This window comes from Periplaneta americana, chromosome 1, assembly GCF_040183065.1.
Source record: "Periplaneta americana isolate PAMFEO1 chromosome 1, P.americana_PAMFEO1_priV1, whole genome shotgun sequence".
NCBI classification, from domain to species: domain Eukaryota; kingdom Metazoa; phylum Arthropoda; class Insecta; order Blattodea; family Blattidae; genus Periplaneta; species Periplaneta americana.
In genome coordinates, this window is record NC_091117.1 from 98,636,281 (window position 1) to 98,651,468 (window position 15,188).

The 15,188-nt window shown below is 35.4% G+C and overlaps 1 protein-coding gene across 1 annotated transcript in view; it reads left to right on the forward strand.

Annotated features, from left to right (window-relative positions):
* LOC138698629 (lipid storage droplets surface-binding protein 2-like) overlaps positions 1 to 15,188 on the forward strand; it is a 466,618-nt gene that overhangs the window by 81,292 nt on the left and 370,138 nt on the right. The gene's annotated exons all lie outside the window — the stretch shown is intronic.

Consider the following 15,188-nt stretch of genomic DNA (forward strand, 5'->3'; position numbering starts at 1 on the left):
CTGCAGTACGTATTTGTCTCTTGGAGTATTCGCAAGCGGGTTACTGTGCAAACTGTGTACAGTGCAGTGATATCATGAAGAGAATTAAGCCTACGAATGTGGTCCAAATATTAGGGACAAAGTTGCGACGTGCTGAATATAGAGATGACATCGGGGCTGAGGATATGGAGTTCGCGGATATATTATATAACATAATAATTCAGAAATATAATGGGGATGACACAGAAATACATGACATTATGCTGGATAGATATATTAATTTTGAAGGAGAGGAGGAACCTGAACCTGAAGGTGGCTGTTCAAGCAGTATATGACGTTCATCTCCAGAGCAACAGGAACAGTCAAGTCAAAGTGAGTATGAACTCTCTTCACCCAAAAAGTCGAGGTCCATTGTTTTAGAAGATGTTGATGACAGCGTACTAGAGAACATTTATGAAGACTATTAGAATAGTGGCTTCAATTTCTATAGCAAACTAATGAAGCGCTATAAGTGCATTAAAAGTAAATCAAATTGCTCATTAATTCTAAATTATGTGCCTAACAAACTACGAGCAGGAGCTCGTTTCAAAGGAAACAGACTGTCGCAATTACAAACTATAAAAGAGCATGTAATATCGCAATTTGATAGTGCAAGGAGGTATGGATCTACAGTTCACTATTGGCATCTGCAGATGTGGGCACTGGAAACGGCTAAAATGGTTGGCTTGGACAATTTCAAAGCTTCCATTTCCGTTATCGACCGTATCAAGCTTGAATATGGCATTTCATCCAGGCATATTACTACATTTGTCACACATAAGGATATAGAAGACGATAATAAGTATACGTCAGAAGACACAACAGTTTGTGGAGGAAGTGAACATGTTTATAAGAGAGGAGGGTGTGGAGAAAGGTAATGTTTGGAACAGTGACCAGAGTCAATTCCAGTATGAAATGTCTTCACCATCAACACTGTCCCACAGAGGAGAGAAAACTACAGCTAGTGTGTTGCAGTCTGTACATAGCTTTACCCACAGCTACACAATTGATGTGGCTTTATCAATGATAGGCAGGCTAGCAAACAAGTTGTACATCAGTTTTCAAGAGACACAAGGCACTTTCGGCCCAAATATTAAAAAAAAAACTTGAAATAACCTGTCCACGAAACATGTATGTGGAGGCAAGCAAAAGTCGAAAAATGACTAAAGAACACATGAAACGTTTTCTAACTTCAGTTCTTGGCGAACATGTAGCAAGTGAAAAGAGCCTATTGTTGTGTGATTCCTGGTCAGGTCATACAGATCGTACCCTTCTAGATGCAAGTTTTCCAAACAAAGATGTTGTGCTGAAGATATTGCCACGGAAAACAACAAAATATTGCCAACCCCTTGATGTTTACTTCTTTCGGCAATATAAGCTCTATATCAGAAGGATTACTGATTTTGTAACACTACAATGTGCCAAACCACAAGTGAGGATACATGATCGTTATTTCATCATGAAACTTCACTCTGTGATTTACAATCAATTTGCTGCACCTACGTATAAGCCTATGTTGCAATATGCTTGGTGAAAGCCTGGTTATGACATTGACATACCAACATCATCATTTGAAAATGTAATTAGTGTGGCTTTTGATATTGGTCTGTGTGAATGCTAAAGTGATTTTGATGTGATAACGTGGCCTTTGTGAGGTGTGCACATTGTTCTCTTCCACTTCGTTTTAACCACTTCAACGAAATCCCGCATCTGCACTTTGAGGACTAATATAAGCACTATCAGGTGTGTGGTACTGCTGTATATGTGTGTTTTGCGCTATTATAAGTACTTTAAGCAGAGAGTTTTTGGCACTCTTGATTGAAAATATGATACACTGACGTCATCAAATTACGTATAATTTCCCTCCTATGATATTGATATCTTGTTACTTTGTTTCTCTCTATTAAAATGTCACTTGAGGTAGAATGCAACATTTTCCATGGAAATGACACCCACCATTGTTTTGTTTATGATCAATTGTTATTCTAAGCATGTTTTCGTGTGGTTTTGATCGTTTGAGATCAAAGGTGTCCCCTGTCAGTATAGAATGTGGAGGATTTTGGAGATATTCCTTCTTAAGTTTTGAGGAAGAATAGGCTTTTTTTTTTTCTCTCTTGTACAGAGGAGGGATCCGAAGACTTATACTGCAGCCTGAGGCTTATTGTGTTTACCACTCCTATTCTGTGAATGATTGGGTAGCTGAACAGATGCGTTCTTGTACAAGTACAGCACACCGCACCATGAACTTAGCCCGGGGTATAGTATGTATGATGATGATGATGATATGTGAATTAATGATGGCAAAATGAGTTCGAGGTCTATCACTGAAAGTTACCCAGCAAATCTGCTTCAATTGGTTGATGGAAAGCCCTGGAAAAAACCTCAATCAGCTAACCTGTTCCAACCAGGATTTGAACCTGGGCCCGCTCGTTTCACGGTTATATGTCGTAACTGTTAGGCTGCGGCCACAATGGAAGTGTCGAGCGGCGCGTTACCACTTTCGAAAAATTGAGGAGTGGGGAAGAAAGAGCATTGGTGTGGCCCTATAGCTCAGAGTCGGTGAGCAGTGCGGCGTGGCGTGGAAATGACATCAATGCAGTGTTTGCTTTTAGGCAATTCTTATGTAAAAAGAACGGCTTAAAATAGAAAAGGAAGAGAATTTTATATTCATCCATTTAATAAGCGATGTGAAACTTTGAGAATTTCATCGTTTGTATGGAGAATTAAGGACATTTCCAGATAGATATTTGGAGTATACTCGCATGCCTATTCCAACTTTCTACTATTTTCTAAATAAAAATAAGGAGCGGCTACAGAAGCAAGCCATCAAATTCCGGAAATCTATCACTATTGTACAATGGCTAATCATTACATTAAGATAAAATTATTTTAAAGTTAAAGACGCAAGATCATGCATTCTTTGAGCAATGATGCAGGTATGTTATACTGCATATAAATTAAATTAAATAAGAATAGTCTTACGAAACCTTAAATTTTTGTGTTGATGGAATTAAGTCGCATTCATTAAAAACACAGGTTTATACTTACGAAAATTTAATATTAGAAATGAACAATTTTCATATTTTTCATTTCTATTATATTGGTTTATTGCATTTAAAACTTCTTACAATACTGTGCTGTGCAATTTTAATTTTTGCATTGCACTTATAATTACTTTTCATATGCAGCAGAAGATACATTAAAAATTGTGCTCCGGACCACTGAAATGCTCTCTTGCCATTACTTTATTAACAGGATATCGAACTACTCAAGCTTCAGCATCTTCTCTTCATCAATTAGTCTGATTTCCGGTTTCGAGCCCTTAGCTTTGGTGTTGAGGCATTCGAAGACATATTCGTCTGAAGTGATACGTTATCATCGCTGACAATTGTCTGTACTTTCCCCAAAATCAGGGCTGGTTTGGAGTCGATGGAATCTCCTGGAAGGAAAGATTTCCTACAGTTGTACCAGAAAGGACGACGACCTTCATGAACATCGTCAGGTCGAAAAACTCCCATAACGATGTAGCGGTTCAAGACCTTCAGAACCGCTTATCTTTGAAAGCTTCTGGAGTTCCTTCTAAAAAAATTACCTTTTAAGCTCTACCACTTATTTTTGCCATGTTTTCTGAAATAGAATGCAGTAATGGATATTTAATGAATTAATGATTAAAATATTAATATATTGTAATATTAAGTGTACTACTTTAAAATGAAGAAGAATTTCTAACAATACTCTTTCTTGTAGGTTTATAATCACAGGGACATTATTGCGATCACTGCCATTTTCCTTCAGGGTAGGAAAATCTACAGCAATTGTAATGGCAAGAGAAACATGTAAGGTCTAGAATGAACCGATTAAAGAATTTATACCATAACCAAAAAAACAAAAATTTAACAAAGTGGTCAGTGATTATTATGAACGTTGTGGTTCCCTAATTGCTTCGTAACAATCGAAGAAAAGTATGGTCAGATCCTGATAAATTCGGTTCCAGCTATTTTAACTTACATAGTATTACTACAGAGTATTGCTGGCGCAGACAAAAAATTTCAACCATTGATTTTGTGGGAAGAGGAAAACAGAATGATGGAGGCATTTTCACAACTTTCACATTTCTGAATTTGTTGGAGACCAACCAATTTGTTAATAAGTATTTAATGAATTTCAATCTTAAGGCATATAAACTTGCAAATGTTTATTTGCTATTTAATAACAATATATGAACGTTTTCGCCGCTTAGGGCATCTTCAGATATAACAAAACATATTATCTGGACCTATGATAACATATTATGCAAATTACAAGGAAAATAGAGATCAATATATGTGGTACATGAAATTCTTGAGCTTTATGTAGATATAACATGAAACAGGATGAATATTGAGATAATCTTTGAATTTGAACTTAGACTGGACGAATATTTTATTTTATACATATAGCTCATGTTACAATTAATATACAATGTTTAAAATTTGTCAATGATATTAATTTTAAAATGATGATAATAAAATATTTAAAGTAATCATGGCTGAAAGTTGTCGTAAGTTACAAGATAGTATGCGTAGTTAATGTTCTTGTGTTTTGTAATTATTTCGCTTAGATAGGCCGTTGGCATTTGAATGAATGTTGTTTGACGCTGATGACTACTTTACAATTGATATACAGTGATTAAATTAGTCAATGTTAAAATTTAATTTTATAATGAAGATAGTAAAATATTTAGAGTAATCATGGCTGGGAATTGTCGTAAGTTCAAATTAGTTTTCGTAGTTGATGTTGTGTGTTTTGTAATTGTTTCACCTGAAAATAGAGATTAAGAGATAATAATAAATGCAAAATATAGACAAGTTATTATATAGAGACGCAGATAATTATTATTATTATAAGATTACTCGTTAAGAATGTTGTTTATGTTAAAGAATTACTGTTGGGTGTAATTAGTTGAGATATTGAATAAATGCTCGTTAATTGTGAATGTAGTGGAATGTACGATAAATTTCGTAATAAATAAGTCATGAGTTGGGTATGATTTTAATCATTCATTGATAGAAAGATCAATATTATAATTCGTAATAATTAGATGAGCTATACCAAATATATGTAAAAGATTTTACGGCAGCAGTAATAATTATTATAAGATTACTTACTTAAAGGTCATTGACTTTGAAATGGCTACTCTGATGTGATGACATCCTATTACGTGTTCTCAGGTTTATTGAAGTATAAATGAAGCAGTTCTACAACTGAAAGAATATTAACTATTAATTTACTTTCAATTTTGATATGGGATATAATTGTTTTAATGAATTTTGACGGCATTCGAATACTTATATTTGTGTGTACTGGTGTTGATGTGTTGGAGGTTTTAAGAGAACTGAAGCCTAGATAATCGTGTGTATTGAGGCATGTAACGGCGCAAGAATATGAAAGGAACTATTTGAATGGCGTATTAAGATCAATGTGAATAGGTCTGTTTTAAATTGCATACAGTGGATTTTTAAAGTTTAATAAATTTTCGTTGATTATATTTTGATCTTTATTATGGTAGTAGGCAATGAAGAATTCTTCTGCTGCATTTATGAATTTATTGTCATTGTATGTTTTTAGGATACTTAATGTGTTCTGGTGATGACCTAATTCATGTCCAGTATTAATTGTGTTGCATATTTTGATTTTTCTCTATTATTTTTTAAATCGTTGACATGTTCCTTATATCTTGTTTTTATATTGCGTTTAGTTTGGCCTATGTATTTCTTACTGCATGTGTGACATTTAAGCATATATATGCCTTTGCTATTTAATTTATCTATAGGATTTATTGTGCTAAGGATATTATTGTTTAACTTATTATTTGTTTTGAATGCTATGTTTATGTTCATCGTCTTTTAGAAAACTCCTTATTCCCATGGCCTTATTCATCGTCTTATAATCATTGCTTTCGTCATCAATGATTTTATTCAGGTACTCCACAATTTCCCTTTTATATTTGTGTACAGTAGTCACGCACCATGATTTGAAATTCTACCTGATTGATTGAGGGCAGCTGGGAATGCGTTTCTTTACAACCTCATCAAGTACAGTGGTCCGTTTAGGAGACTGAGAAAAAAAGGAAGAGATTCGTTCCAGGTTACTAAAGAAAATTCGCACTTGCTTATTCCCAGTTACAATTAAATTTAACTGATGCGCATAGCAGTGAATAAAATGGGCACTTTCATTTCTTTCTCTGACCTTCACTTGGACCCCCCATTTTTCCTGCTCATGACTGGACGTCCATCATAACTCTGAGCAATGAGCTTTTCAAGCGTCACATTTATTTTCATTTTTTCTAGCTCACGGAAGATGGCTTCATTTACACCTTTTGCACTATTATTTTTTGACTGGACGAAACTAATGAATCTTTCATTTATACTCCCCAATAATTTGTATCGAACTATGAAAACCATCTGTGACAGAGTTGCACTGTCACTTCGATTGCTATATAATCAGTCTGTGATAATTCAGTTCTAATCATATTAAGACAAATCTCGTAAATTGAATCCAATAATTAATTTTGAATAGTTTTTGAGAGACCCAAGAAAACACAGTTTTCTGTTCTTTCTATTTGCTGCTTCAGAACGCTATCTAATTCTGACATGAAACTAACCAGCCCACGAAAAATTCCAGGATTGTTGGAATTTTCAGTTTCGTCATGCCTCCTTAAGGCGAGCTCAAACTTGCCACAGAACTTAATACAATCTATCAGTTTCCCTAGTATGTACTGGTTCTTAGATACATTTCCATTGTATTTTCTTACACTTAAGCGGTAAGCACTATCTAGCTGACACCTAATGTCTACCTTTCCTAGTGTCGAAAATTCAGTAAAACCATTTAGGTGTTTTTCACTTGAATTATGTTTCTTTACTTCCACATGAAAATTTTTTAAGTCTGTAATCCCAGTCTCGGTCCAATGGCTGTCATTAGAATTTGTGACAAGGCACATGAAACAAAAGAATGCATTTTTCATTTCACATCCACACATCTGTTAAAACCACGAGTATAACCCCCTCATGATTTGCACTGTTTCTGTTCTTGAACAATTTTAAGATCAGGACGAGACACGCCAAGTTCCTTCACTTTTAATCTAGTTTCATGGTTCAAACTTTTTCCCTATATATTACACACACGATTCATTGTTCTCAAATAAACACTCGCAAACAGTTCTCGCAATCACAAGTTCACAACCGCATACAATACCGATACTCGTATTATGAAGGACAAGCCAAAACTAATTTGCGCATTTGAATTTTCTTTATATTTTCCTGTTGCTGACGGAGGTTTGAAAAATTTTCACTTTATGGGATACCAATTGTGTCAAAGAATAACTAAATGACTCCTTCATCTTATCATCGCAATGTTATCCTAATATGCCAATTAGGCCTATGATCTACCGTAAAATAAATGAGAGAGCAGACACATAACCTCAAGAATAGACATTGTTTCTGTTCTCATCTCCAAGAGAGTTTTTTAAAACTCAGAGCTAGAAAATGTTGGCAACAACTCAAGGCATAGATCTCTACGTCTTAGCTGTACTCTTATTAGCCAGACTCCACTAGGAAACCACCCCGTCCTGTTTCTATTGTGCGGAAGGGAAAGTTTTAGTTGAATCTTTATTACTAATACCCCTACCTCAAAAACATCTGTCGGTACCAACAGTTCCAAATATGACTATTATTAACGAACGAGGCAAGTAAAATTTCGATGTTTCTCCTCTATTGAAAATCTTTATTCTACTATTAAACAGAAGCACATGTCAAAATTTTTGTAGGAGATTTTTATAGGGGTGACTCTGCCTAAGAGCCTTTAACTAAGAGCCACTACTGCACTAGTACTTATTGGAGATGAAGCTTACCCTCTGAAACTTTACTTTGAGTCAATATCTATTGAGAGAACTAACACCCAGAAGGGAAAATTTTAATTAACGTTTATCTAGTGTTCGAAAAATAATATGTGGAATGTGCTTCCGGAATACTGCATACTAAGTGGCGATCATGAATAGAAATATTGACACAAATATGAAAAGAGCCAGCACATAATCTTCAATTTGAGAAAAAGATTGTGATAAACAATGATCTGCATTATCATGAAATGGCTTTACAATTGACAGGAACTGATGATGTGCAAACTCAGCGGCATGTAGCGTTGTCCTTGAAGGAACTTCCCCTCCAAAATGCCGCTCTGCTCACACTACGGCCACCTGCATTTGCTAACATGCGTTTGTGATTCATCCACGCCACAATTCAATGCACCGCACTGCTTACTGCTTGCACTGTGGTCGAAGCCTTAGTCCACAGTGGTGGACAAGAATAGACCTACTGGAATCTCTTCTCCTTCCTTCTGTCAAGCCTCTTTGGGGCTATTGTAGCCATTCCTATTGTAAAAAAGGAATACAATAAACTACAATACAATAATTTTCTTCAGTGTCCATAATCAAAGAATTTTTAAAAACTTGGATCTAGTAATGATAGTAATGACTATGTGGTCTGCACCAATGACCTGCAAGAGAACGATACTTAACGATATCTGAGATCACTTTTACTGAATCCTCTTCGTGTGTAATCGCTTGAGCTCAGGTTTGGCCTCCGCTCATTCTGCACCACCTGGCAAATCACTCCCCAGTCAAAAAGAGCACTTGTTTCAACCACTTGACATGATGCAGTAAGTTAGTGCTACGTAGTACAAAAAAAAAAGGTATCCCCGTCTCACGCCATGAAGGCACTTGGGGGCATGGAGGTAGAGCCCCAATTTTATAGGAGGCTGAGTGAACCTCGGGGCCATTCTGGAAGTTTGACAACGAGAAAAATCCCGTCACCAATTGGGATCGAACCCCGGACTCTCCAGTCCGTAGCAGCAGCTCTACCAACTGAGCTACCCGGCCGCCCGCTACGTAGTATAGTGTTAGCAAAAATCGAATGAATTCATCCGAATTATTTGATTATTAAAACCATTCGAAATAATAGAAATGCTCACAATATCATTTGATTTTATTATTCTTTCACTTTGCTTACCACCAAAACAGGCATTTGAAGTTACATAATAAAATATGTTCCATTTCATATGATAATGATAACAGCTTCGCGTTTTGAATCATATGACGCAACAATAGAATGATAAGCTTCGAATGTTGTATGTGGGTGTTGCGTACTGACGCCCCAGTATCTGACTCTGACCTTCATTAAATTAAACACCTGACCTATATGATGATAAGGAAAAAAAAAAGAGTGTTACAGTCAGGCGATACATATAGAATGATTAATCAACATACTAACATTTTATTGAACAATTCATTCATGCATTTGAATAATTTAATCCTACAATGGAATAACCATTACAGAAATCATTCGATTATTCTCAACAGTTATATATTTTTAGTGGAATTTTAATTAATTACACATTTTTCTCTCTTTAAATTGATGATTTTGTGTATAAATATATTTCATTCCTACTAAATTTAATATTTAACTTGGAAAAATATTTAAAAAACAAACTGAAACACAAATCATGATAATAATTACTGAAAAAGCAAATGCAATTTTTGGTTATATTATTATAAAATGTATATAAAACCAAGACATTACTTTTAATACGTGATTGCAAAAAATTTCTATTTGTCATTGAAAACTAATTGCTAGAAAATATTCTTTGTAACTATATTAATTGTTGTAGAAGCAAAAAGAGGACAATTTCTTTAATCTAAGTTAATGACAAAATGACAATAAAATGACAAAATTAATGACAAAAATGACAAAATAATTGAATGAAAGAGTCGGAGTAGTTTCTTTTGAGGAAAACGTCTAATCCATAGTCGATGTTGTCTAAAGTGAAAATTATTTAAATACATTATATAATACCTAGTCACCTTACATAATAAAATACAACGAATGACAGACAAAACAGGTATTCTAATACATATTTCAATTTTTTTTAAATAACTCAGTTTGTTTTACTCATGAAAATGTAGTTCTTGCAGTTGCCTATTCGATTGCTTTCCATTTCCTGAAATTGGGTTTTTTTTTTTTCCCCCCCATGGAACTGTGCAAAAACAATCTTGCTGAAATGACACATCTCTCACTTGGAGCACTTGTTGCGAGAATACCCAAAATCATTTGGGCTACTCATCTTAGTTTAGGAAATAACTGTTCTTGCTGCTGCCACCAGCCAAATAAATCAGAGCTGTCTCCAGGATGTAGATTTGAATTTATTCTTTTCCATAGCCATCTTCACACCAGCCATCATAGTCATCTTTGGTAGGGTTTGTGAACATATTAAATGATCTTATATCCGCAGCACTTACTTTGACGTATGCATCTCTGAAAATTTGTTTCATCTCGGGCATACCGTAACATGAATTTTACTCATACTAGCTTGGGAATATACTGTATGTGTCTTGCAAGAACAGGGGGCCCAGCTGCCTTTTTGAAAACCTTAACTATTTTACATGAGAAGCACTTAACAAATCCCTTGTGTTTTAAGGTATTTTTATTCCTTACTTCTCCGAAGCTAGTAACTGCTTTCCCTTTTTTTTCCACTACTACTAACTCTCCTGATTTAATTTTATTTTCGGCATCTAATTTTGACATTGTGTCTTGTAATCTCTTACCATCAGGAGAGACAATGTCCGAGCCTCTGCTTTAGGTGGACATTGATAGTATTGAATCATCTTCAACATTCGTTTTGATGAAATGTACTCATTAGACAAGCCTACATTGACCTACTGCCTACTGCTATCAGAGGAGCATGCAATGAAGACGAGCGCTCGTTAGTTATTTTACTTCGTCATTTATCAGAAATATTCGTAGATGATCATTATCCATTCTGTCAGTGTCTTCCTGGACTTATAACGATATCCTGTGCTCACTGTGATGCAGCTCTCTGGTCTGCACATACTGTTTTGAGGTTCGAATGTCCAGATACAAGATATTTTTTATTCATCTCATCGACGATCCCTTGAGCAATAACATAAAACCACAGGAAGATGAGCATGCAATTCTTGTTCTGGACACTACAATTGTCACTCCAGATTATCACTTTGTGTTTGCATGTGATTTGACCCTAATCACTTTTAACAAACAAGCTGTTTCGTTTCCGCCTCATCCAGTAACACTTTCGTGCTGTAGCATCATGGAACCATTGTTGCTCTCACTCATGTGTATACCAAAATTGTAGCAGAAGAGCTGTCCTAAATAGTAAGCCTACATAGTGCTATGTGTCAATGTTAGAATTGATAATACTTGCTAGAGCAGGGGCGTGCGGTGTAATTTTTGTGTGGGTAAGCTCCGAAGTTTACTTATTGGCATTTTTTTTATACATATTAATCATCACTTATGAAACTTTCAGCTTTTCTCAAAACATATACATATATATATATATATATATATATATAGGGTGATTCACGAGGATTTACCGTCCCTTACGAAGCTTATTTTTAGCTTCACAAAAATAGCCAATTAAAGAAATGGCAGTTCTGAATAGTTCATTCTCTATTTGTAATATTTTTTACCCGTAAAACTAAAGAAAAAAGGTATTTTACTAACAACTTCAAATGAATGTAACTCTGAAAATATTGCGATTAGAACAAACGTTTATATGACTTTTTTCTCAGAATGTTTTCGGAAATAAGCTCCGTCATATTTTGCAAGGTAATTGAGCGCATCTAAATATACTCCTTTGTTAACTGCCTCTTCTGACTCACAATGACCACGAAATGGCAATTAATGCATGGCTAGAAAACAGACTGTATCAATTAACCTCTCCAATATTTCCCTGTTCTTTCGCACCATTTCATTGTGTTGCTCGACACTGACATGAAATTGTGAATCTAACTGTATGTCTATTCGAGATGATCCAAATTACCGGTACTTAAATTGTAAAACACTAAAAATATGAGCCTGTGACTTTTCATGTTTATTAATGGCATTGTGCAGATTGTTCAGATTATCATAACCATTTTTAGACCAAACTGTTTCTTCTTTAGAAAACATAAGACAGGGCTAGCAAAAGAGTTTATTTAATTTTGCAGTTCCTGCAACCTACTGAGTTTTCTGATATTGGGACGCTTGAAAATGTCGAGTATATTCTTTTCCTTTGTCTTTGTGAGCTGCAAAAAGCGTTGGCTTTTCAGGACATGGTCGATCACTTTGTACCATGTTTAATTTTTCTTGTAAAGAATGTAGTCGAAATGTGTTTCAATAATTGTTCGATAGGACATAACGAATTGCCCATTCTTAATCAATACTGTATTTAGTTTATACACAGAAAACTACGACATAAATTGAGGGGTTTTCCGGAAAAAGGGCGTATACGTCAATATGGCGAATTGTGATACATGCAATCTAAGAATTTAAAACGCACCTGAATAAAATGTTATACACGCACGCAGCCCTGTCCTGCAGGTATGTACAGTACAATCAAAACAAAATTTCGCTACTATAATAAGCGAATTATTTACTACATTTTAAACCGTTTTCCCGAAGAAGGGCGTATAGGTCTATCCGCCTTTCTTCCGGCAAAGCCCTCAATTGTCACTCACAAAGAAACAAAATCTTCAAATAACTGAGAGATCCTTAACACTATCTCAACTGACAAACAAATCGCATGTTTCATACACACTGCCAAATTCAACAATCAACACTGGTATTCTTCTGCAGGAACTTAACAAGCCAGGACAAGCGATAATCCTAGCGCTTATTCTTGCGTGTACGAGCATATATATACTAGGAAATTTTCCCTCCTTGTCTACTGTCCGCGCATGCGCCAGCACTGTAAAATGAGGCTTCAGGCAAGCTGTGAACGAAGAGCTGCCTTACTGCAGAAATGTAGTTAATGCAGAACATTTATATATGAAGTGCAGAATACACTTTATTAAAAATGTTCATGTATAAGTTGAATGAGATAAAATTGATACATTAATTTGAAGTGTGTCTACTAGGGTATGCGGCGCTTACCCCGCTTGCCCTAAATGCACGCCCCTGTGCTAGAGGTATATGTTCAATGTGCAGATGTCACTTGTGGGAAGTTGAAAGTTGATGTGGTCTTTGATCTTGAACTCTCGGCTTTGCAATTGTGAAGCTGCAATTAGTCTTAGCGTGAATAGTCTCGATATTTTTAATTGACGCAGTTAGACGACCACATATGGTGCAGGTGTCACATCTTGATTGATGGTAAGACAGATTTGAAATTTGCCTTTAGAAACACGTAAATAGAATCTGTGTGAGGCTTGTTTATTTCTGGATATTTTTCTTTGAAGGCTTTGTCATTCATCATTCTGTCAGATCTTAGCCTAGGTATTGCTTGTCAAATCTTGCATGACTGTAGTGTGCCTCTTTTCGTGGAATGGTTGTCACATGTGAAAGAACACAATTAGCATCTTTGTTTGTGTACTTTGCATTGTGGCCTTGTTTCCTTGATGTTCTGAATATAGGTTTTACAAAGCTTTATATAATGAATGAGACTCTCCTCACTCTGTTTGCAATGACAAAAACTTCAAGAAATTCTTTTTGCACACTTTCACTATATTGACATCATCATCTAGAACTGAAAATTAAACGGATGCTTGCTTATGGCATGTGTGAGTGTAGTTTCCTTAAATTCCCATTTCACATTGAAAACAACGATCAATCTGTTCAGAAATGATTTTGGGTCTCATTGGCTCCAAATCTGTAAAATTCAAGGAATAATTTATTTTCCTGCTTGTATGACACCTTTTTGCACTGCTCGTTACATTTTGGTAATGTATTTTTGTACCGAAGCATGTTATTTCTTATATTTGCCATGACCCTTCACCTTTGTTTCATCTCACAGGTTTATCACTGTCAATCACTCATTTTGGACAGGTGCACTGACAAATTATACCCTGTTTTTGGTTAAAACATGAGCCGTGCATGCCAGCTCAACTGCTCAAACAACTTATTCGACATTGGCGCCATCTATACTGCTGGGATTTCGCATCTCTTTTTCCTACTGGGCAGCATGGAATGATGGGTATGCAAGAGAAGGGGAAAGCGAGGTTTCCTGGATAGTTAGGTTGGATTGCAACAGCACTTGGAAATCTGCCTTGTCATAGTCATGTAGCTCATAGTGAAAGATACTAGTTAACATAATATTTACTATTCAGACTGTTTGGAAATCTGCCTTGCCGTAGTCATATGGTTAATAGGGAAAGATATTATTTAACTCTCTCGGAAATCTGTCTTGGCGTAATCATATAGAGAAGATTATATTGGTGGAATTAATGGTTATTGAAGGTTATGTTGGGAGAATATTGTTTGAGCATTGTCACAGTGTTGTGTTTGCTGTCGCGGAGAGTAGCAATAAAGTTCTATGGAGTTTTGAATAGGCAGAAGCTAGACCTACATATATTGTAACAGACCTGCCCAGTCTTCCCGCACACAATGTATTGAGCTGTCCATGTCGTAGTTCAACTTTTCACCAGTCACCAACCATCAACTATATTGGTTCATATGGAACATAAACATGAGTGACAGACTTTTATACATGCATTTAATATCACATTTAAACAGTTCATGCAACAAATGTAGTATGGAATGTTATATACTCAATTGATTACCTTATGAGTTGACATGTCGAGATGCATTTGTTTTCAATATAAACAATGTGATACTTCATCCTTGTCGATTATCCAACTGCAGCTTATATTCTGTGCACTTTTCTTGATAAGGGTTTAGAGTAAAGTGCTGTTTTCTCATACCTTGCCTCTTCTGACATTTTCCGACAAAAATTACTAATATAGGATCTGAGGAATTTGTTTAATAGAAGGTCACATAATTTTTACTCGTGATTACCATCATTTGTAAGACTATCACATTTTACAGTAGGATTTCGGATCAGGACAGGATGTAGAATATCTTTAATTTTTTTAAAGTAATTTTTATCTTTGTACAAGTAGGGAAGAGCGATCTATGCTGCAGAATCGAAAGCACACATCGTTTTCAAAAATTTCAATTTAGGGTAAAAATATCCTCCTCTGTTGAGATTTTTAAGAGAGAGAGTGCAGGGATACCAACATCCTTAGATACAAATAATTGTTTATAATTTTCACAATTTAGATTTTCCTTGACAGTTCATATCAAATAGCTAGCAATAACTGCTATGTTGCTGTAGTTAATGTGAATTCA